Below are 26,298 nucleotides of genomic sequence, written 5' to 3'. Positions count from 1 at the left end.
AACTAGCAGAGTAACACTAGACAATATAAAATGGGTGGGGTAGCAATATGACTCTTGCAGCAGTAGACAGGATGGAATTAGCAGAGTGGCATTAGACATTATGAAATGGGCGGAGCAGTAATAATATGACTCTTGCAGCAGTAGACAGGATGGAACTAGCAGAGTGACATTAGACATTATAAAATGGGCGGGGCCGGGTAGCAATATGACTCTTGCAGCAGTAGACAGGATGGAACTAGCAGAATGACATTAGACATTATGCAATGGGATGAGTAGCAATATGACTCTTGCAGCAGTAGGCAGGATGGAACTAGCAGAGTGACATTAGACATTATAAAATGGGCGGGCCGGGGTAGCAATATGACTCTTGCAGCAGTAGACAGGATGGAACTAGCAGAATGACATTAGACATTATGAAATGGGCTGAGTAGCAATATGACTCTTGCATCAGTAGGCAGGATGGAACTAGCAGAGTGACATTAGACATTATAAAATGGGTGGGGCCGGGGTAGCAATATGACTCCTGCAGCAGTAGGTAGGATGAAACTTGCAGAGTGACATTAGACATTATGAAATGGGCTGAGTAGCAATATGACTCTTGCATCAGTAGGCAGGATGGAACTATCAGAGTGACATTATACATTATGAAATGGGCGGGGCCGGGGTAGCAATATGACTCCTGCAGCAGTAGGCAGGATGAGACTGGCAGTAAGACAGTGGATGCTGTAGGAAGTTTTGGGATAACAGAGGTGTAAAAAAAAATAATCACAAATCAATCAGAAAACTAATGCAGAGTATCTAAGCTTGGGAAGTTTGATATTTAAAAAGGTTATTTGCTCCAGTAGGTGTGGTGAGATCTGTGCCCTCTGTGGGTTTAGGATATTACTCAAAAAATCTCTTGTTCTGAACTCTAGTGGGTGGACAGGAAAGCTGCTCACAGGACAGGTCTTAAATTTGATCTCCATACCTCAAAGGCAATTGCTGCAATTTAATTTCACTAGACAAACTCCACCCAATACTTACCTGATTTGGAGGAGACAATATGGACTTGAGTCTTACAAGGCTAGCTCTGGTCATAATATTAATATAAAGTTCATTGTTTTGCAGTTATCTATTAAAGCCAGATATATGAATACATGTAGCAGGGTTAGCCTTGAGGAGACTGCACTGTACTTTTTTACTTTAATTAGAATTAGAAAAGCCACAATTGTCAGAGCCAAATTATATGAAATAAATAATTAATATTATATTGCAAACTTGTTTTATATTAAAAACTGAAGATATTTACTGTCCCTTTAACAGAATAAAGTTTATTGGCTCCTGAAATTTATTAATTTGGATATTTAGATTTTAAGATCTTTAGTCCTCCTGATTTAATTTATTTTGTTTAACCTATTTTATATATCTGCTTCTGTAATTGGCTAGAATAATATGTCACTGTAGACCTCTTCTCATGTACTCAAGGCTATGAAATTTGCTGCTGCTTTACAAACTAATAATAATAATAATTTCACATTCACTTAGGAAGATCTAATTGATCCTTTCTGAGTTTCATGCAGTCTAAAGAAACTACAGAAATTAAAATTTAGCTGCATTTGAGATATATAAATATGCCTTAACACAAAATATAAATTCCAGTATAAAATTGTTTAACCTAAAGACAGGAATTTGAAAGATTTTTTTTGTAGTTTATCCAGTCTATTTATATTACCAAAAAGTTAAATAGGTAAAAAAAATTACTACTTTATTAGATTAAAAACTGAATATTAATAAAAAAAACCTTCCATGTGTAGAATAAACATTGTATTAATGGAAATAATTAATTGTTGAATATGGATCAACAAACTAAACAGATGGTAATTCTGGATAACCTCAGCAGGTGGCAGTATTATATCAGTAAACATTATGCTAAATGGCATATAAATGTAAAATATATATATATTTGTAGCTATTTCATTTTTTTCTATAAGTTATTTTCGATTCCTATATCAAATATTTTATCTTGAAAATTATCTTAAAATCTTTGTATGATAATAGTCTAGGTTTAAGAACTTTTCAGATGTATTTTTAGATGTATTTTTATATCCACATTATATATTAAGTTGTCAACAGATTTTTATTCTTTATGATGTTACTGTAATTTACAAAGAAAACAGATGCACCTATTGTGAACCATCATCTTCTAAGGCAGGTAAAATAGCCACCTTGAAGAAAAATCTCTAAATTAGCTATTCTCAAAATGCAACGCAGGGCTAGATTACGAGCGGTGCACTAAATGTTGCGCATGAATGAAAAGGGGTTTATCGCAGTTCTTGTTACGTGTCGGAAGTAGCGCACATATTACAAGTTGAAAATAAAGGCATCCGATCGACCGCAAATTAATTTAACGCGCATTAAGAGCTCTGGTTACCTGTTACACTCGACTAAAAAATTATACATAACACATTAACATTACATTTAAAAGCACAGTTACACTCATTAAACATATTTAAAAATATATATAAGTGTAAATATACACACACATACAGGGCTTGAAATTACACACACATACAGGGCTTGAAATTTTCAGTGGTCTACTAGTCCCGGACGACTTAGAAATTTGACTTTATCCTATCTTTAACAATAAATGGACTAGTAACTTTTTCCCTCTGAGCAAGTAGCTTTTAACACCTGACTAGTAAACCATAGTGATATTCTTCCACCCCTGTGTATATATATATATATTTATATATATATATATATATATATATATATATATATGTATAGATATATACTGTATGTAGAAATATTTATTTAAAGGGATGGTAAATCCTAGAGTTTGTGAATTGCTAGGATTTTACCATTGGAAAAAAATAAAGGGGACTTTCAGTCATGAAGTACAAAAATACTTCATGCTGAAAGTTCCTTTATTTGTTTGAAGCGTTCGCCACTTAGGCAGCCCACAGCAGAATGCTATGTGGCTGAGAGGTGACATTTCCACCTCTTAGCCAATTGCCGTGCAGGCTATCCAGCTTGGTGCCAGTTGTAGTGCACAGCTATTGGCTAAGAGGTGGAAATGTCACCTCTCAGCAAAATAGTGTTCTGCCACGGGCTGCCTGAGCAGCTCAGTACGGCGAACGCTTCAAACAAATAAAGGAACTTTCAGCATAAATTATTTTATACTTCATGACTGAAAGTCCCCTTTATTTGTTCCAATAGTAAATCCTAGCATTTCACAAACGCTAGGATTTACCATCCCTTTAAGAATAAATAGAACATATTCTGCTATGTGAAGAACATTAGAATGTGAAATATTAATATTTCATGGGTAAGCGCACTTGCTTTAACACAATCAGGTTTGTGCAACTTGTATGTTAGTTTTCCCCCCCACTTTTCGCACTTCATCAAAGTCTATGGGGAATACGTTAATGTGGTCGCAATCTTCTAACTTTGGCTTTTTGCGCACATAGAGTTCGCACGCAAGCAAAAACTTTTTACTTTTAACTTGTAATACGCGAGCAACCCGACACACTCAAAATGCAAACTTCTGGCAGAGTTAGCGCGCGAGCAGGAACGATAAATAGCAAGCCACACGTAATCTAGCTCTCAGTTGTAAAGTCTAAGCCATACAGTGATACAGTATATTGACACATATACTAGTAAATAGGTTAGTATAATTATGAGATTTTTGACAACTGGGATTTAGTGTCTATGTAGTGTCACTGGAATAGTCATAAGAGGATTATACCAAGATCGGTGCACATCATATGATGCCCAACATTTAACATTCAATGTTCAATATTGTATATATATCTATTGGATTATGAATGTGTGGTGCTCTACTCTATACAGTGTAAAATAATGTATAGAAGGTATCCAGAAGAGTTTCATCTGTATTCGTGTACCAGCGTGAACAATGTTTGGTTATTCAAGCATTCAAATAATGAGAAGTTTAAATGTATCCTAGTGAACTTGTGTCACATATTAAGTTTCAGTATTTTCACATTACCAGGTTTATATTGAAGTCATATAAGTTTATTTAACAGAGCTGTGTTAGGGCACTGTAACATGGTAACAAAAATTGAGGGGGCATAACTTTTTTAATCAATCAATGTGTTTAATTTCCTTTTTAAACACTGCATATGGTGTAGCTAGTTAGGCTATGATTACGACAGATTGCTGAAACGCGTAAGTCAGCTTGTGCTACACTTTGTCTGTTTGATGTATGTGAATTGCTTTGCTTTCTCCTGGACTTCTAACACATTAGATCAATAAATTCTTTTGTATTATCGAAGCAGGATCTTTTCTTCATTAATTATTTTTTTTTTTTTATTGACCAGCCGGATCCTGTCTCACTCTTCTCCCGCTGACAAGCATCAGGACTGTTACTCTCCATGGTAAGGTCACTGCTCCACTTGCCGCCAGTCGGGTAGTAGGTAACGCTGGAAAAGAACACCAAAGATGGTGTGGGTGAACAAGTCTGTAAGTGGTAGGAATTGTACCACATTTTTAGAGGCAATATTACTTTTTACCTTGACAATGAACTCTCAGACCGTAAGTGTGCAGCATTGAGGAGGTAATTCTTATACGTCTTAATAAATTGCCAGGGGTCCTTTTTATGGAATATGTCTATGATGTATACAGCCTTGTGATTCATTTTGGCAACGGATTGCATATTTGACCATACTTCTTGCTTACATAAGATTAACTTACATTGGGATTTCTTAAATGTAAGCACTTAATTATGCTATCTTTGATAAAGCATATAACAAACACATCAGATGACGTGCTGGGTTAGTGACATCTTAAGCTGAACTGTAAGTTTGAATTTTTATTTATGTACTTATAAATGGAAGAGTTTTTCTCCTCGAGTGGCCTCATATTATTGTACCCTAGGAGAGTTACTTTTGCTGGATGTTGTTTGTCCAATTTTTCTCTCATGTTGCTAAGCACTTTACATATAATTTGTTCTTAACTCAGAAAAGGGTGTGACCCAGGAATTACCAGTGATTTGTGAGCTTACCTCCATAGAAAGTAATGATGCTTACTAGAATGCAGAATCTCGCAAGGTGGAGCGAATATGTGTCAATGAGCACTCATAGCAACATTTATTATAGCACATAGAAATCAAATTATGCTTTTTTCTGTGTTCTTTACCTTATATTCATTTCTACTTTCACAAGCATGTCTATTGCTTTCACTTTAATAAGCATAACATATGTTTAAACAAACTCTCTAACCTACATTCGGGAAGATGAAACCTACAGGCATAACATGCTTAGATAATTGTGATACCGATTCAGCCCACCCTCCAAAGCTGTTAGATTAATTTCACAATAGATATATAAGGAACATTTCGTATTTTGACATATTGTTTATGACTTTAACTTTGCTTAAATTACTGTGTACATTAAAAATTACCTTTAACATATTTATAATAATATTAAGTTAATAATATTACGTTTAAATGATAAATTAAGTAAAACTAGTTTTAAATGAATTGCTTAAAATCTGATTATAATATCAATCCCTTCTCTTTTACTCTCTCTCACCCCTCTCTTTTGCTCTCTCTCCTCACTCTTTTGCTCTATATCTCCTCTCATGCAGACACTCAGACAGCCACGGAAGCTCCCGCCCGGCCCCGTCACGCTTAGACCCCGCCCCTTTAATGCCCTGCTCCACCCCTTCACAACGCAGCTCCGCCCCATCACGGATTAGGTGCCAGCAGCCAGCCCAGGTCAGTTTGTTGAAGGCCAGGTGTGTTTGTCCTCGTGCAGTCTCTACTGCACATGACAGCTTCACACTTGGCCTTTTATATTATAGGATAATCATATACATATTTTGCAATAAATAGATATATCAGTCCAAAAATCATCACATGTATAGAGAAATATTTATTTATAAATAAATAGAACATATTCCATTGCGAAAATATTTTTGCATTTTCATGTACACTTTTCAAGGAGAATACGTTATGGGCTTTGCGCAACATATTAGGGTTTTTGTAGTTTTTATTTTTAATTTGTCTTCTCCATTTACTTCTATGGGGAATACGTGAAGTTATTTTGCAACTTGTAATAGCTGTGCTATCCCAAATGTGAAAAAAGCCATAACTCGCGCATTGTTTTTGCAACTGATTTGCAGCGTGACTTGTTATCTTGTCTTATGTGTATTTTATATATATTTATTTATTTAGACATGTATATGTATGTATCTCTATGTTAAAGCCCTTTGCAGCCTTAAAGACTCCATATCTTTGAGACCTTATAACTTTTTTATTCAATTTTTTTTTTTTAATTTTTATTAGAGTTATTATGAGTGTAACTACTTTTAAATGTATTTTTATGTAATATGCACGCTACTTTTGACGTGTGCAAAGAGCCAAGATAACCCCTTTTGGCTTGTTTGTAAGTTTGCACACCACTTATAATTTAGCCTTAAGTGTGCCCACTGCTCTAAGCAATCACATAACTTATTAAAGGGACGTAAAAGGCAATTTCTTTTCTACAAACCATTGCAAAGTGTATCAGCAGTAAAATAATTATGCAAATAACTTTATTTATTAAATATTAGCCGTTTTGTTGCATTATTCCTCTGAAATCTGAATTGTTTCCAATCCCACATTTAAACTAATTATGCAGTCCTATGTTTGGTCTCTATCTGGATAGGTATGATCGTGTGCGCGCATGTCTTGCGCATGCTCTATGTAAATTTGCAGACGTCATTGTAAATGTACCTGGTGATGTCACCAGCATTGCTTCCCTTCGCTTGCCGCATGCGCAGGGTACGTTTGGATCAGCGGCACTAGCTTCATTGCCTGTCATTGCTTCAGAGCAGACAGGCTATAGAAGCAGTAGATCATATTCTGCAAATAAAAAAGTGTCACAATGTGAATTACACACAAAAAAATATATATAAATAAAAATAAAAATGTGCTTAAAGTAAAGTGGCGTTAACACTTTCGATACCAACCATAAAGATATCTGAATGTCAACAGTTCTTGGTGTACTGTAATACAGTCTTTATTTCCCCTACACTAATGAGCATTAAAAATTGCACAATACATAAAACTTCCGTTTCAGATGCGCATGCGACTTAGGAGCGAGAAGATTGTGTAGAATAGGGCATTACATCACACTTTGCATATGCGTATAACACAATACAGGTAGCCCTCAGTTTACGCCGGGGTTAGGTTCCAGAAGGAATGGTTGTAAATCAAAACCATTGTAAACTGAAACCCAGTTTATAATGTAAATCAATGGGAAGTGAGGGAGTTAGGTATCAGAATCCAGGCCCCTCTCAAAATTGTCATAAGTAACACCTAAAACATTATTTTTAAAGCTTTGAAATGAAGACTTTAAATGCTAAACAGCATTATAAACAGTATCAAATAATCACACAACAAAGAATATATAATTAAACTAAGTTAAATGAACACAAACATTTGCTAAACTGCATTATAAACCTTATGAAATAATCACACAACACAGACTTAACTTGCATTTTTCTGCAAACAGTTCCTTTTATGCATTCCAATCTGGACTGATTTATAGACAGGAAGATCTTGTTCCTATAAAAACTGCTTGATAACTCATGTCTAGCTAGCTACACTGATTCATTTCAGCCTGCTTGTGTGTATCTTTGCTGCAACACAAGCGGACAGCTCCACCTACTGGCTATTTTAATCAATGCACTGCTTTCTCAATGCTTTTTAATAGTAGTCACATGACTTAAAAAAAAAGGTTGTTATTCTGAAACGGTGCAAATTGAACCGGCTTAAACCGAGGGCCACCTGTACTCTAATGTGCATGCGTTCAGGAGCACGCAATGAAGATATGAATGTGTAGATTAGCACACAACAACAGCACAGTGATTGGATGCATATCAAATAAGGAGGCTTGGACAAAAAAGGGGTCTTGGCTTGCAAAAGAAAAAAACGTTCTACAAGGATTATAAATTTATTATTTCGGAAGCTTCATTTTTATAATAAGGTAGATGATTTCTATTCATTATAATAACAAACTATAAAGGACAACCATTGTTCTGATAATAATTACACTTCATTTTATGGACCTTTAAGCAATTTGCAGCAGTTTGAAGAAAACCTGGGTTACTAATTTTGCTTTACAGTAGACGTGTGAATTTGGAGGTTGCGGATGCCTCCGATTGCGGAAGAAGGGGCTGCTTGCAGCTTTTGGCTTTTTTCAGAGCCAGATTTATTCTTGTGAAAGTGCAGCACAATAAGATCTTGATTTGCACAAATCTTATTGTTTTTAACCTTTCACAAGAAGAAATTTGTTTCCGAAAGGAGCCTACTTTTCAGCATGTAAAAGAAGCATTGGACAAGCAAAAGCTTGTCTCAAAAGCATGAGGCTTTTATGTCCTTTTTAAAGGAACACTAAACACTTTGAGATGATATTATAAAATGATACATAGCATATTTAAAAAGTCTGCAATATACTTTTATTATTTATTTTATCCCTTTATACTGTAATTCCATTCTGAAACTTTTCTGTTCTTGTTAGAAATTGAAGTGCAGAACACTTCTATATTCCACTCAGCCATTGGCTGCACACTCCAGTGACCTATTTATAACTGTCCCTAATTGGCCACAGCAAAGCAGGTAACCTAAGTTACAACATGGCAGCTCCCATTTTTTTTTTTTTTAAATCAAGATTTTTATTGAGACATGTACAAATACATCAAAACAGGACCACAGAACAGGTGTGGAGAACTTAGGTATAATACAGATAACATTAAAGGATAAATGTGGAGGATGTGGATGGGTTTGTTTGGAGTCAGAGTTCTGTATCCATCTAATTCCACGAGGTAAGGATGGTGGTCTATAGAATAAGTCTAGGAAGTCTTTTTTTTTTTTTAAATTGGGAGATAGTGTATGTAGTCGTAATGACTAGTTATATCTGTCTTATATACGGGAATGAGGAAGAATTGGTGATGGACCCTTGAAGTTAACAGATGAGTTTAGGTGCCATATGATCCGAGAGGGGGGGGAAAGGGGGAGAGGATGCAGGATAGAGTAAAGGTTGGAGAAATATCGAGTGGTAGTAACAAAGGAGGAGTCTAACTGGGTGCGTTAGTAGAGGGTTTTTTTCCCATCTCGGGAATTCAGATAGCCATGGGGACCAGATATCGTAAAAGTTATCTAAGATCTTGTATGAGTATTGTTCCATTTGTCCAATATAATAAACAATGGATATTACTTGGGAAACGGGTGGCGGTTTCTCTTTCTTCCAGTCTCTTCCAATGGCCAACTTAGTGGCCATGAGGATGTATATTGTCAGAGCTTCATTCAAAGGATTAAGGTTGGACATCTTCATATGAAGCAAGGATACCTCAGGGACAAACCGTAGGGTAATTCCAAGAGAGTGTAGGAGGGCATAGACTTTCTCCCATAGTGGTTGAATGATCGGGCAGGACCACCAGATGTGTAGTGCTGTATCTGTAAGGCCACATTTTCTCCAGCATTCAGGCGAGTGTGTGTCATAGATCTTATGTAATGTGGACGGAATCAGGTGCCACCGAACCACAATTTTATAGTGTAGTTCCCACAGAGAGGTGCAGTGTAATAATTTTTTGGTTACCATAATCCGAGAGTGCCAGATATCGATGTCAGTGGTAAAACCTATCTCTCTCTCCCAAGCGGAGTGTTGTGGGATTTTGCGTGGAGCATGTGAGTTAATAAGGAGGTTGTAGTGGAGGGAGAGGGAGTGTGTGATGTTGGTGGCTTGTTTCCATATATTTTCCCAGGGCGATAATGGTCTAAGTGTTTTTTTGGGATAGCCCCAGGTGCGCAATCGTATGCTTAAACGATACGTCTCAAAACTGAGACTTAGGGGAATTCGGAATTTTGTACATAAAGTAGGGTGGGAGAGCCATGTGTTTCCTATGGGGGAATCATGCACAAGCACGTTTTTTAAACTGGCCACGTCCGTAAGCACCGCTGGTATTGAGAGTTGCAGTGGCGGTAAATATGCTATACGCTCCCTTTTTCTGGCTGAAGGGCATGTATAGAGGGCTTTAACAGCTAAGATAAAGGTGTTGGGCACTCGGAAGGTCCTCATAGTCTCCCACAGGTACTCCCATCTGGCCCTGTCAAACTCCTTTTCAGCGTCTAGTGACAGGGCCAGGAGGGGGATCTCTCTTCGAGACGCAAAATTTAGAAGATCGAGTATATGCCTTATTGCGTCAGGTCCTTCCCTATGTGGGATAAAACCGATCTGGTCATTTGCTATTAGTGAGGGGATAATCTTGGCGTAGATTTTGGTATCAATGTTAAGTAGTGAGATTGGGCGGTAATTACTGCAATAAGCTGGGGATTTACCTGGTTTTAGGATTGTGACTTCCATGGCTTCTAGGAATTCTGCATTAAAAGAACCGCTGGTCATTATCTCCTGAAATAGTCTACAAAGAATGGGAGCTAGAAGATGGTGGTAAGTTTTGAAAAATCTAGCTGTAAAGCCATCTGGGCCTGGTGATTTCCCTAACTTCATAGATTGAATGACTTTTCGAGTTTCTTCAACAGTTAATGGGGCTGTTAAAATATGGGTGTCATCTGGGTTTAATGTAGGGAGACCTAGAGACTCAAGAAAAGAGGAGATATCTTCTGAGGAATAAGAAGGGGATTCTAGAGTGTCTTCTATGTTGTAGAGGGTTTGATAGTATTGTTTGAAGGTATTTCCTATATCTGTGGGGGAGTAGACCAGTTTCCCATTTGAGTTATGGATCCACATAATTCGGGATTGGGCAGTGCGATGCTTAAGTTTCGATGCTAATAGGGTAGAGGCCTTATTACTGTGATGGTAGTAAATTTTCTTGAACTTCTCTAGCATGTTATGCACTCTTTTGATTTCTAAAGTTCGTATTTGTTTAGTAATTTCTACAATTTTGTCATTTACTGAAGGGGAGTACGAAAGGTTAAGTTTGGCTTTTAATTCTCTTAATTGAATAACTAGGGTTGACAAGGTTATCCTGTTTTTTGAGCGTGCTGTTGATTCGATCTACATGAGTGCCCTCTCATGACCGCTTTGAGTGTAGCCCATAAATTTTGCATCAAGGTTTGGTTGTCATCATTTAGGGTAATGAAGTCAATTATCTTGGTTTGAAGGTCCGCCTTCAGGGTCGGTTCTGTAATGGTCCAGTCCTGAAGGCGCCATGAGGGGGATGAAGTGGAAGTGAAGTAAGGACCTAATCGTAGTTGTAAGGCATCATGATCAGACCAAGAGACTGGGGTGATTTTAATATAGGATATGTTTGCTAGGAGCTTAGCACTGGTAAAGAAGTAGTCTATGCGTGAGTGTGACTTATGTGGGGAAAAGTAAAATGTCTAATCCTTTTCCTGTGGGTGAAATGATCTATATGTATCATATAAATCGGATTGAAGTTCAATCTGATTGGCTGATTGGATCAGCCAATAGAATTGACCTTGCATTCTATTGGCTGATTGCATTAGCCAATCGGATTTTTCCTACCTTAATTCCGATTGGCTGATAGAATCATATCAGCCAATCAGAATTCGAGGGACGCCATCGTCATTAGTCGTCGTGCTGGAAGAATGCTCCGCGCCGGATGTCTTCAAGATGGAGTCGCTCCTCGTCGGATGGATGAAGATAGAAGTTGCCGCTTGGATGAAGCCTTCTCCTGGTCCGGATGTCCTCTTCTGCCCGGATAGGATGAAGACTTCTGCCGGTCTGGAGGGCCTCTTCTGCCCCATCGGATGAAGACTTCTGGCCGGATCGGATGACCACTTGTGCCCAGCTGGGTGAAGACGGCTCAAGGTAGGGTGATCTTCAATGGGGTAGTGTTAGGTTTTTTTAAGGGGGTATTGGGTGGGTTTTAGAGTAGGGGTGTGTGGGTGGTGGGTTTTAATGTTGGGGGGGTATTGTATTTTTTTTTAGCACGTAAAAGAGCTGATTACTTTGGGGCAATGCCCCGCAAAAGGCCCTTTTAAGGGCTATTTGTAATTTAGTATAGGGTAGGGCATTTTATTATTTTGGGGGCTTTTTTATTTTATAAGGGGGCTTAGATTAGGTGTAATTAGCTTAAACTTCTTGTAATTTTTTTTTACTGTAATTTAGTGTGTGTTTTTTTTCCGTAATTTAGTTTATTGTATTTAATTGTAATTAATTGTAGGTAGTTTAGGTAATTTATTTAATGATAGTGTAGTGTTAGGTGTAATTGTAACTTAGGTTAGGTTTTATTTTACAGGTAATTTTGTACTTATTTTAGCTAGGTAGTTATTAAATAGTTAATAACTATTTAATAACTATTGTACCTAGTTAAAATAAATACAAAGTTGCCTGTAAAATAAACATAAACCCTAAGATAGATACAATGTAACTATTAGTTATATTGTAGCTATCTTATGGTTTATTTTATAGGTAAGTATTTAGTTTTAAATAGGAATAATTTATTTAATTGTAGTTATTTAATTTAGATTTATTTAAATTATATTTAAGTTAGGGGGTGTTAGGGTTAGGGTTAGACTTAGGTTTAGGGGTTAATAACTTTATTATAGTAGCGGCGAAGTTGGCGGCGGTGGCAGATTAGGGATTAATTAATTTAATATAGTTGCGGAAACGTTGGGGGGCAGATTAGGGGTTAATAACTATAATGTAGGTGGCGGCGGTGTAGGGGGAACAGCTGATTAGGGGTTTATAACTATAATGTAGGTGGCGGAGCGGCAGATTAGGGGTTAATAGTATAATGCAGGTGGCGATGATGTCAGGGGCGGCAGATTAGGGGTTAATAAGTGTAAGATTAGGGGTATTTAGACTCAGGGTTCATGTTAGGGTGTTAGGTGCAGACATATTTTTTTATTTCACCATAGGAAACAATGGGGCTGCGTTAGAAGCTGGACACTGCTTTTTTGCAGGTGTTAGGTTTTTTCAAGCCAGCTCAGCCCCATTGTTTCTTATGGGGAAATCATGCACGAGCACGTTTAGCCAGCTTACCGCTACAGTAAGCAATGCTGGTATTGAGGTGAGATGTGGAGCTAAATTTTGCTCTACTCTCACCTTTTTGCAGCTAACGCCAGGTTTAAAAAAACCTGTAATACCAGCGTTGGCTTAAGGTAGCGTTAGAAATAAAAGCCTCGTTAGCCCCGCACCCCTGTTAACGCCAAACTCGTAATCTCGGCGTATGATAATAAACCTGGCTTGAGGGTCACATTCTACATACGGTAGATGGGATCATAAAGGACATTGTTACCAATGTATACGGCAACCCCCCTGGCTTTGGAGGAATACGTAGCTTCAATAACTGTGGGGAACCGGCAAGAAGTGTGCGTGATCCGAGGATTAGGAGTCCAATGGGTCTCCTGGATAAAGGCTATATCTGTGTTACTTTTGCGTAAGTAGGTGAGAAGTAGACTACGCTTAGTGGGAGAGTTAAGTCCCTGTGTATACAGCGTAAGTAACCATAAACCCTCCATAATCATGTGTAAAAGGTGGAAGGGGTGAGTATGGGGTAATAAAAGTGGAGAATTGAGGGATGAGAGAGGAGATTAGAGGAGGGGGAGAAGAGAGAGAGAGAAAAAAAAAAAGGGGGGGCAGTAGGGGTTAACGTCTCGGATCACTAGCTTGTAAAGGAGCAGGTCAGGGTAGGGGTTTGGGGAGGTGACTGCAATAGCAATTTTTTATAACTAAACTGTAAATACTTGGGAGGGGTATAAGTATTCAGCGGTCTAGAGATGCTTTGGTTAAGAAGGAAGGTTAGGAAGGCTGTGATAGAAGTGAGGTAGGTGAATCCCACGGTTTGTAATGGATAGGCGAAGAGGGAAAGAAGAGAGAGAGGGGGGCGGAATAGTATGCGTCTAACCTATAACAGGTTAGGTATTTCTGTAGATGCCTGAGCGGCCTAGCAGCGGGGTGACTTTTGAAAGCAGAATTAAATTTATTTTTATGTAGTTATGAACGGGCGGAATGGTGAGACTGAGAGATGTGGAGAGGGGAGAGGTAAGAGGTGCCGGAGGTAGATGTGACCCCCAGTTTATGTACGGTAGGGTAGATGTGTTAGGGAGTCTGTGTTTTTGTGAGTTCAGTAGAGATCACAGTTGAACTAGATTATTCTTAGTATTTGTCAGGTAGAAGAGAGTTGAGGACAGGGATGTGTGTCTACATTAGTACTATTGTGCAGTGATGTATTTTGTGGAGTTTGTTGCGTACATCCAAAGTCAGGTCAGGGTATCAGGCGTACAGGAGGTTATTTGGGTAATATAACATATAAAGATACATTTCAAATAATTTTGAAACAATAATAACAGTAACTTAACTGAACAATGTAAGAGTATACTAGCAATGAACTAAATATAGCATAACCTTTGAAGGTGTTAATGTATAGTCTTACACTAACAGTGTACCCAAATAGGATCGTCTTTATGAGTTTTAAATGAATCCCATTAGGAGTCTTGTATTCCTCCCTGCTGTTTGAAACGGTTGGGAAGATCAGGATATTTCCTTGGATTAATTAACCTAATGGATAATGATAATGAGAGGGGACAAAGGAGAAGGGTAATGAAATGAGATGGGATAAGATGAGAAGCCGAGAGCTAAAAAGGGGGTTAAGTTATGTACCCGTGTGTGAGCTCTAGGCGTACCTGGCTGAGGATCTTCTTAAAAGGTGGACTTTACTATGAAGACTAGTGACTGTGGAGCAGATTGAAGGTAAGGTATGTACCGTATGTGTGCTCAGCTAATTCTTAATATTGATAGAGCCAGTGTGGAGAATGAGAAATTTGGTTACTGTTAGTCCCCTAGAAAATTAAGTCCATCATCCAAGTTGATCCTATTCTCGATGGGGGGTTTCAGCGCTCGGGGGGTGCCACTCTGGGGCTACAGCGTTGAGTCCCTTGGGATTGTTTTTGCATCTGAGGGTAGGATCTGGGAAGATAGTCCTAGGGTGTGTAATAATTTCAGACCTTGTTCCAAAGATGTGATGACATATGAATGGTGTTCATGTTGTAGGAAGATCTTCACTGGAAACCCCCACCTATATTTTACTTTATGGTGTCTCAGGGCTTGTGTGAATTGCTGAAATGTTCTCCTTTTGGCCAAGGTATGTGGAGACAAATCTGGGAAGATTTGTAAATTGTGGTAGGGTTCTTTGAGCGATTTGTTATTGAAGGCTGCTCTAAGAATTCTCTCTTTTGTTGTATAATAATGAAGTCATAGAATGACATCTCTTGGGGTGTCCGTAGATGTGTTGCGTGGGCACAGTGCTCTATGGGCTCTGTCAATTAAAAGATCTGATTCTGTGTCAGTGCCTAGGAGCTCTTTAGGTAGTTCAGGTGGCTTTATTTCTTCAGAGATACCCCTAATCCGAAGATTATTTCGGCGAGATCTTTCCTCTAGATCTGCTAATTTGGTTTCCAAGTCTGAAATTTGTTCGGCAAGATTCTGGGAGTATGAGAGTAGGTTGGCGTGATCCACTGCAAGATCTTCATGTTTCCTTTCTAAGGTTTCGGTTCTTTCTCCGAGTGAGGAGATGTCGCGTTTAAGTTTGCTGACAGATTGACGGAGTTCTTGTCATAAGGATGTATAGTGTGTGTCCATCTTGTCTGATAGGACTTTGATAAAGTCCAGAAAGGTGGACTGTGATAATGTAGTTCTGTCTTTACGTGGATTATCGTCTTTTAAATGCCTATGGATGGAGGCTGTGGATTCTCTAGAGTCCTCTTCTGAGAGGTCTGGATCAGAAACATTTTTGCTGCTGAAATGATCTGTCAATGTCCTCTTGGGGATTTCTTGATGTTTCGGTTTCCTTTTCCCCGAATGTGCCATGTTTAATGATATGCACCCCTCTGAGGACTGAGAGCCGAATCTGCTCCCTTGCTAGAATTGAGAACTGGGGGGGTTCAGGCCGGCACCTCACCTGTTAAGGTCTTAGCACTCCATCAGTACCTCTCTTATTTAGAAGAGAATAATTAAGGTGGGCGGATTTCTGATAGTGCTATACTTCCAAAGCCAAAATTCTTGCTCCTGAGGTATACAGCAAAGCTAAATAGGATAAGATATAGCGTCTCTTGTGGGATAACTTGCTTATGGGTGATCCCTCTCCTGGGGATTTGCCACCTCTGGGCGAGCTTGGAGGAAGGAGTGTGACCCGCAGTTCGTGGGGGATGCGCGAAAGGGAGGAGAGGGGTCTCTGTGTGGCAGTTATGGGGCTTAGGTCTTCAGTTGAAGAGGCAGTATGTTAGTAAACCTCTTTGATGAATAAGCAGTGATTTCCCAGTAATGAGCTCCTGATTATAAGTAGGAGAGCAATGAGGGAGTTTGCCCCAGTTAGGTTAGTTAAGAGGATTAAATAATGGGGTCTTAAGGAACCTTTTAATGTCTCAAATAAGCTTAAGTAGCAAATTACTCATGCGGCTTCATCAATATCCTCTTTATTTATGAGTCTTTTATATTTAATGTGGGCTCCTATTGGGACGTGTGAGGATATAGGGAGGAGGTGTAGTGGAGTTCAGGAAAGCTAGTCCTGATAATCTGAGGCTGTTATATAGGTCTGCGTGTTTTCCCCACTTATTTTCCCAACAGCCTTTATGTAGGGATGCAATACTATTTCAAGTCCGGTGGGCTATGAAACTGCGTTGCTGCTCTGAGATTCTAACCCTAATTTTGATGTGGGGTAACAGGGTCCTCCCCAAAAAAGTCCACTTCAACAGTCTGTTAATGACCTATCAGTGGGACTGGCCAATAAAGACCTGCAATCCCTGTTGTACGATGTATGACAGATGCAGTCCTCACAAAACAATTAGTAACTATTCCAGTAATGGTGAAAAGATTAGCGTTAGGCACACTCCCTAGGGAATTTGTCTCCACTGGACCAAGCCGGGAAGGGTTACTGGGATATGACCTGCTGCACCAGGGTACAGCAGGAAAGGGGGGGTTGCTCTATGATGCCTGCAGTTTGTACTTCTCTCTGTCAGTTTGCACCCCAATTGTTTTACAAAACACAGGAGGTTTAGCAGAGCGTATATTTTCTGTTGCTCTCCAATGCTGAGTGGGGTGAGTAGGGAGGTGCACTTTTAAATGGGTGTGTATGTTGTGCTTCAGCCGTGAATAAGGCCCTTTATAGGGATTCGTTGTTTGTGCTGACTTATCTTTATGCAGGTAGGCATAAGCATAGGGATGAGGGGAAATATCGGTGCAGCAGGGTGTATGTTATCAAACAGGCTTGTGTTTTTCTGTTACCCCACTTGACCTTTTACTACTATGTAAAGTATGCTGCAGCAGCTTAAGGGGCCCTTCAAAATGGCGGATTTTCACGCCAAAAAATAAATAAAATAAATAAATAAAGTGATCTTTAAGCGTAACCCCTCTTTACCTTGTCTGACCGCTTCTTCAGATCTATTGCGGGTTGCAGGTCAGTAAGATCAGTACTCTCCCAGGCTGGTGGCAGCAAAATCCAGTTTAGAGTACGCCACATGCCTCCCGGCTCTATCTCACTTGAATCTCTGGGCTCCAGTTAGAGGGGTAAGGTGTTTACTTGCTCCCAAGTTCGTGTGGCTCTGACTGGGTACCTCAGGAGCGGATCCCCGACCCTCCGGAGGGAAAACAACTGCGTCCGTGAGCCAAATGTGTAAAGAGCACTAATGCAACGCACAAGGTTTGATTACGGCCTTCTGTGCCCCTCCGCCGTAGTTCATGTGGTTGGTTCCGAGGCATCAGCAAAGTTGCAGTCCAGCTGTTGATCGCTCCAACTATCTGCAGGAGCCTTAGTTAAAGCGTAGATAAGCTTGTAGGTACAAAGTTTGTGTAATTAAGAGTAAAATCTACTTAGTTTAGCAACAGTGCTACGGAGCTCACAACAAACACAGCCTCTTCATATAGCGGTTAGCTCCGCCCCCGCAGCTCCCATTGTTTTATAGACACTAAAACTTTACACTTATTTTGTCAATGTTTAAACAGCTAATGAAACTTTACAAAATACATCTACATGTTATTCTCAGACTAATCTTTTCTTTGAATGCATTATTCTATCTAGCATTTAAATAGTGTTTAATGTCCCTTTAAGTTTTGGTTTGTTTTATGTGTTCTACCTAAATCAGGTGCACCCTTTGGCAGTGCTAGCAGGGCACCAGCCCCAGGCCCTGTAGTTTGGGAGGCCTTGTTCAGGGGAATAACAGTGCTAATCTGCAGAATGCACAACTTTGTCTTCTCCAGGGTCATTTAAATTCTTCGGTTGGCCCTGGTCACAGTAGCATGATGTTGCACAACTTACAGGGACAGTCAACACAAAAATTGCTATTGCTTAAAAAGATAGAGAAGGCCTTTACTACCCATTCCCCAGCTTTGCACAAAAAACATGGTTATATTAATATACTTTATAACCTTTAAGCCTCTAAATTTCTGACTGTTTCTAAGTCACTAAAGACAGCCCCTTGATCACATGTTTTGTATTAGCTTTTCACAACAGGGGAGTGCTAGTTCATGTGAGCCATATAGATAACATTGAGTCAGTCTGTCCAGGCACCATATACTAATAGTAGCGCTGTGCACCCCAAGCCCCAGACTTGTAAACGTATCCTACTCAGCATGGTACCCTGAGGTGTAGCAAGGCATGAGGCATTCCCCCACATAGTTCCATAATACTCTCTGCTAATTACAGGTCACATGACAAGGAAATTGTTTTAAGCAAAAAACAATAATAGAATTATAGCATAAAATACTAAGGTATTAAAATGACAAATCATTACTATACAGGAGTGTGGATTTTTTTTATATTATTTTAAATCTTGTTGCTTGTCCAAAGCTGAAATAATTTCACCAACATAGCACCAAGTTTGACGTCCATGTTATGCATCCTGACTCGAATTAAACAACACATAATAGCTAAAATAGATCACACTCTTAATTATATCACTTCCTTATTTTGTAACCCCTTAGCTGCTGACTTTTCCTCTATTAATCCTCAATGCAAACATGTGGGCTTTTTTAATTCTAATTTTAACTTCAAAAGCAGGAATGTGGTAATTTTTTATTTTATTTTAACCCTCTATGCAGGCACATATTTTCTATTTTAACCCACACTTGACATATTTTTAAAACTAATACAGACAACTAAATAGAACAAATGGGTCAAAGTAAAAAAATCTGTAACCTAGGTTGTGCAGTATTTGTGGGTTCCAGATGAGAAAATTTTGGCAGGGATTAGATTGCCATTTTGCATTTGCACACAAAAAGGGATCTGTAACTATCCTTGATCACTTAGTGACACGGGCATGTTCCTGCCATGACAAAAAATCTTTTAAAATTAATTTTTAAAAAAGTCCAGCTGTTATGTGCAATCAACTAAACATTAATAGCCAGGAAATTGGTGTCCAGCATCACTGAATATTTTTTGTTATTTACAAACTAGTTTAAGGGCTATGGGCGCGATCCGATATACGGCGTAGTTTTCGGCGCAAGCGAGGGAACCCACGCTGCCCGTAATTTCACCTCGCAACTCGAGCTATCCAATATACTGCGCCGTCAGATGCTAAACTGGCGTAAGTATGAAAAACCAGCGATCAACTAAAATGTGCGCAAATACACATTTTAGTCGTCGCAAGTACTTACGCCAGTATTTTGTTCACGTAAAGTCTCAATAAAGAGTAGTTTGAAGCAAATTAGGCTACGAATAGTAAAAAATAACCACCAGTTCTAAAAGATGCGCCACGTAATTACGCGATTCAAAATTCATACATAAACCCATGCGCAGCCGCCATTTTCTTTAGTGTGTTTGGTTGGTTCTTGGAGCTACAGCACACTACAGTGAGTTCAGTTATTTAGTAAGAGCAGTGAGAGAGGCGCAAATCATAAAAGTTAGTTAGGTCGGATTTTTGTTTGGGTAAGCCTGTACATTTACTTATTTTTTTACATATTGCACACATTTTGCATACATACATATATAAAATACACAACACTTTTTTTTTCTAACACCTCACACATTTTATTTATCTTTTACAGTGTGATAGGCTGAGTGTTTGGTTGTGATTGTGTGTGATTGAAGTGGGAGTGAGTGTGAGTGTGTGAGTGTGTGTAGTGTGAGGATGGCAGGGAGAGGTAGGGCGGGGGGGAGGAGGGTAGTGGAGTTGCAGGGAGAGGATTCTTGTAGTGGACAGGAGGAGCAGCAGGGTCCCCGTCAGGGAGTAAGTGGAGTGGGGAGAGGGAGAGCCAGAAGGGTTGATGGGAGTGGGGTTGCCCCCAAGACCAGGCACACTCAGAAGAGGGACAGAGGGTGCACATGGGGACAGAAGGGGGGAGGAGGGAGAGGATATGGAGGAACCCACACCAGGGACATCCCAGGGAGGAAGCCAGGCGGCCACAGATGATGAGTGCATGATATGCCCGAACTTCTCGTTCGATGAGAATGTTGCGCTAGTCCAGGCCGTCCTGGAAAACCACAGTGCCCTCTTTGGCCAGGAGAAGGGCAAAGGAGTTGGCCGAAGGCGTAAGGCAGCATGGTTGTTGGTCGAGGATGCTGTAAACAGCGTGGCCCTGCAGAGGAGGGCTGTCGAGGGCCTTAAAAAAAGATGGAATGATTGCAAGAGGCGGGTGAAGGAGAAAATGGGCCAAGAAGCCATGCACCAGAGGGGAACAAGCGTTGGTCCACCCCAGGAAGCTGAATACAACGAATGGCAGGAGATGATATGCAGGTCCCTGAGTATCACAGCAGTCCGTGGACTTCCAGGGGCTGCAACATCAGCACAGCATGCTGGTGAGTAACATCCCACACACCAGTATTATATGTATTTGAGATATAACATCCTTTAATGTCACACATTCATGGACACAATGAGGAGCATGGTATTTGGCCTACTAACAAAAACATCTACAATTATATTTCACATTAAAGGGACATTAAACCAAATCTTTTTATTTCATTATTCAGATAGAGAATACAGTTTTAAACAACATCCCAATGTACTTCTATTATCTCATTTGCTTCATTATTCTGATATTCTTTGTTTATGAAATATCAATGCACATGGGTGAGCCAATCACATGAGGCATTGATGTGCAGCCACCAGTCAGCAGCTTCTGAGCCTATCTAGATATGCTTTTCAGCAAAGAATATCAAGAGAATTAATCAAATTAGGTAATGGAAGAAAATTAGAAAGTTGTTTAAAATTGCATGCTCTAGCTGAATCATGAAAGAATAAAAATGGGTTTAATGTCCATTTAATGCTACTTAACACATTGAAATTCATGATATGAGGTGGAATAGTGAAATACTAACATGTCTCAGAGTAACACAGGCCACAAGTCACATGTAGAGTTTTCAGTAAATGGACACTATAGCCATCACAATACATTTAGCTCAAGAAAGCATGTTATGTGCCTACATCAGGCTAAAGGAAATTGTGTGACCATAGTGTCACTTAAAGAACACATTTTCTCCATCACTGACATGTACACATAACTATTGTATGAAACACATACATATATACTTTGCATATTAAAATCTCTCATATCACAAATCACAATGTGCACATGCATGTTATAGAGTTTTACATGAGAATGAGTATAGGCCCTAGCATGTATCAATGTACATTGTATGCCCACATGGACATATATATGATTGTACTAATCTCTCTCATCATTTAACTCCTCCACAGATCCTCCTGTCACCAGGGTGCAAACAGGCATGCATCCACCTCCACCACCAGTCCGAGGAATGCATCCACCTCCACCACCAGTCCGAGCAATGCATCCACCTCCACCACCAGTCCGAGGAATGCATCCACCTTCACCACCAGTCCAAAGAATGCAACAACAAGGACACTATGCTCCCAGGCATGAGCTGGGTTGGATTGCCTCTGTTAAGGACCCAGATGTGATGCCACCAACATTGTCAGACGAGCCCTGGCAAGATACCTGGCCGGAGGATTATTCTTTTGGCTTTGTCGGGGAGCCAAGTCAGCCCCAAAGGGTACATGTCTTTACCCCCCCCCCCCCAATATCAGGCCAGTCAGGGCTTTTACGCACAGGACATGCAAACTGGACAGGCTGAGTGGGCGCACACTAGCCGTCAGTGGGACTACCAGTCCACCCGGAGAGCTCCACCATCCTCTTCCCTTGGAAGAGCTCCATCATCTGAAGAGGAGCATATAGCTGTAGTTGTCCCTGATGCAGCACCAGCTGTAGTTGCCCCTGATGCAGCACCAGCTGTAGTTGTCCCTGATGCAGCACCAGCTGTAGTTGTCCCTGATGCAGCACCAGCTGTAGTTGTCCCTGATGCAGCAGCAGCTGAGGATGTCCCTGATGCAGCAGCAGCTGAGGATGTCCATGATGCACCAGCAGCTAGAGCTGAACCTGTAGATCTACTGTATTCTCCCCTGGGAGAGGAATACATTTCACTACAGAGGAGGCTGATAACAAGCTGCGAAAGCATTCAAAGAGGCCAACAGAGGTTTCATAGGAGCCAAGAGAGGCTACTCAAGCGTAGCATCGAGCTGCAGAGGGACATTGCAGCCTCATTAAATGGAATTGTCCAAAATCAGTCTCAAATGATGAGAATCCAGTCTGATATGCAGATACAGATGGACAACAGATGGCGGGAACAAAACCAACTGTTGGGTGTGTTGGTTGAGCACTTCACACATCAGCAGGACACTGCCTCCAGCCTTTCATCTGTGGCCAGCACTCCAGCAGAATCATCTGAAGCTTCCCAAACCAGGAGAACCAGGAAATCCACTCCAGTCACCTCTGCCCCGTCATCCAAGAAGCCAAAAGAATAAACAATATTCTTATAGTTCACCATAAATCTTGTCCTCTGTTTTTTACCATATAATTGTCATCCACATCTATATGAGGGGTGTTTTAGTACACTAATATTGTTAAAACATATAATAAGGCCTGTGTGGAAATGGGCCAAAAAAGGTAATATTATCCTATTTCTAACATATTCTTGTACTATAACTCCCATCCACAATAGTTGTTTCTGAAGGGTATATATAGTAATATTCACTTGTAAGATGTAAATCAATGTATCTCACATCCAATATAAATTGACCCATTGGTATATATAGTAGTGATGTCACTGATAGGGTGGGCATTATCAGGTGTTTTAAGTCTGCAGGTGAGAGTTTGTGGTGTGTGTGATTGGTTTTACACAATTGCAAAGAGGCAGCCTTCAAGAAGGTGTTATAAATGATCATATGAGCCATCCTATGTTTTGCTTTCAACTAAGAATACCAAGAGAACAAAGCAATTAATTGTCGAGTTTCCGGTGGGCGGAGCGTAAGCTGTGTGGTGAAGGTGAGAGCACGCCATGAAACGGCTACGAGGCATAGGAGCCCGGTAGATCTAGGACGCCCAAAAAAGTTACTCCTATTACGGGGAAGCTGTCCCTGTCGGTGGAGAGGTGTGGAGGTCGGAAGCTAATGAATGCCACAAATTGGCCGGATGGTGCTGGCCCAGCCACATTTCTGTTTGCAGCACACAACCGGGGCAGATCAATACAGTAAAGGCTGCCTGAGGGCAACAAAGTAATTACAGAAAACTGGACTAAAGAAGCTAGAGAAACCGGCAGAACCTCGTAATTCCGTAGTGGCCGTACACTTTGGTGGGAGACCTGTATCAGTTGTGAGGTGTCGCAGCTGGGGAGGTATCCGGGTAACAGACGGTGAAGGAGACCGGTATGGCTACGTAAAAAAAAACCTGGGTTGTGTGTGTGGGAAAAACTGATGCATAAAGTTGACAATGTGGCTGTGGTGAATACTGGGACTTTCTTTTTTTTATATATTTGTTGCCTACTACCACCGATAAACATTAGCATCAAGTGGCTCTGATAATAATAAGATGGGGGCGGCCTCTCCTACTGCTTGATGAAAATAAAGCTGCATAAGGAAGAAAAGTAGTACGGAAAAGGGACGCAGGCTGGTTTTGGAGTCTCTTTGCAGCCTTTTGAAAAGTGTATGAAAAGTTAGCCGGAAGCGCTGTTAAAGGGAACTGGCCTGTTAACTTGGCTGGAGATACTGCTGGCAATTAGAAAGGTTGGCCGGTCCATATACACAGGTGCTCCCTGCTGGTTATCAGAGGCGTTTGCATATTCTTTTTACCACAGTACCAGTATTGCCTTATATCTACTAATTATTATTATTGTTAACAGGAACTATGTGCAAGCAAAATATATTAGTTCATAACAGATTGTTATTTCCACTTTAAAATATGGAAGGTTGTGTTATATTAGTAAAAGGCCATAAATAAAGCCATTTTTTATATGCTGCTTAAAGTAATACACAAGAATCCTGGAGATAAAGAGTGTCAGATGTATGCAGCTGGCAAGGCTCCCATAAAGTTGCATAGTATAAAATCTTAACAAGACAGAATATATAGCAACAGAAGAGAGACTGACCAATGTAAAAATGCTTAGAAACATTTTTTTTTTCTCTCCTTTTAGATATTGTACAAAGTTCTTTGTTTAAATGGGCTGTTTAAACTTTCTTTTTTGCGCTTCAAATGTAATGTAAAATGCTTTGATAAGAATTTTATCAGTGTGTCACCCAGATTGCAATGAATATGCTATTGTAGACATCAATCTTGGGCCTGTTATGATTACATGTAATAAGTCCTAAAACACTAGAAGAATATCATAATCTGCTAAGTAATAGGTCAGATTCTCTTTATATATGATTATAAGGTTACATTTTTGTGTATATATATATATATGGATAGACCGCCATGTTGATACTAGTTGATAGGATATACATGTGCGGTTTAGTGGATAAGAATTCAAATACTATTTTGAAAATATTATAATACTTTGCTGTTTATTTATATATACGGATATGTCGACACATCAAATACTTTTTGAGGGTGTTTATGTGTATGGCCTAGGTGGTAAGGATCTAAAAACAAGTCTGAATACACTGCCATATTTGATTGTCTATAGATATACGGATAGGCTGTTACATGTTATATATTTTTTTTTTGTGGTATATATTTGTACGGTCTAGTTGGAAGGAATTAAGAATAATTTTAAGAATATTGAAATACCATTGTAGGGTGTATCCCTGACGAGCACAGACATTTTGTTTGGTGATTAGGTTTAGGGAGGAGTAATTAAGAATCAAGATTCACCTATTAAGGTATTCATGGAAAGGTACATGACAAAAATAGGTCTCCAGCTATGCCATTAAAAAAAGATAAAAAACAGAAATCTTTGCAAGACAGTAACCAGGAAACTAATTTAATAGCTCCTGACAGTAATATAGAAACGCAGTTAACAACCAATCAGTTAGCAGATTTAATACTACCACAATTTGATAGTGTCAAAAAAGAAATATCTGAGCTCTCAATGGAAATCAGACAGTTTGCAAATAGATTAACTGAGGTGTAAAACCGGGTATCAGATCTAGAAGATAGGAACGATAGACAGGATGCTAGTATTGACAGACAAACAGATATGATTAAGGTATTACAGGCAAAGATTGAGGACTTAGAGGACAGATCTAGACGGAGTAATGTAAGAATTGTAGGGTTACCGGAATTAAAGGAATTTGAGGACTTAGTGACATTTGGTGCTATTACACTGCCAAATTTACTGGGGATACAACCAGCAAATGACGTATTTCAAGTAGAACGTGCACACAGAGTAGGGAGTGTTAGACACTCTCCTGGGGGTAATATATGCCCTAGAATGGTTGTAATTAAATATTTAAATTTCCAGGACAAGAGAAAAATTATGCAATACTACAGGAAAGCGCAAGTAGTAACTATAGACACAAATCGAATACTGATATTCCAGGATTTCTCTGTTGAGAGATCTACAAAGAGACGTGCAATGGCACCATACTGTACAAATCTAATCAAAGCTGGCCTAAAGGCTACCATGAAATATCCTGCAAAGGTTATAGTCCTGGGGATAGAAGGGAATACAGTCTTAAGTACAGCTGAAGAAGCTAAGAGATTTTGCCTGGATAATAATATTGAATTAGATAGGGCTGGATAAATGGAGAACATGTTGATATACCCGCCCTAGGAGGAAGTGATGGATCATAATGTATATGATAGAAGGTACAGAGATAATTGGATTAAAAAACAAAATAAGAGCTGCAGAGTGGGGAGGTAGGAGGGGGGGGGGGCTTGTGTGTATTTTTTTCTCTCCTTTGATAAATAAATAAAATAAGAGGTAAATAGTAAGATGTCATTGAAATTGGTCTCTTGGAATGTGGGAGGGGTCACCTCCCCCATTAAACGGAAGAATATATTAAAAATGCTGAAAAAACATAAGGCAGATATCATATTCTTACAAGAGCTACATCTTAAAGAAATAGAAATCCAAAAATTGAAAACGAATTGGATTACAGAGATA

This window comes from Bombina bombina, chromosome 6 (genome assembly GCF_027579735.1).
Source record: "Bombina bombina isolate aBomBom1 chromosome 6, aBomBom1.pri, whole genome shotgun sequence".
NCBI lineage: Eukaryota > Metazoa > Chordata > Amphibia > Anura > Bombinatoridae > Bombina > Bombina bombina.
This window is presented reverse-complemented; position numbering follows the sequence as displayed.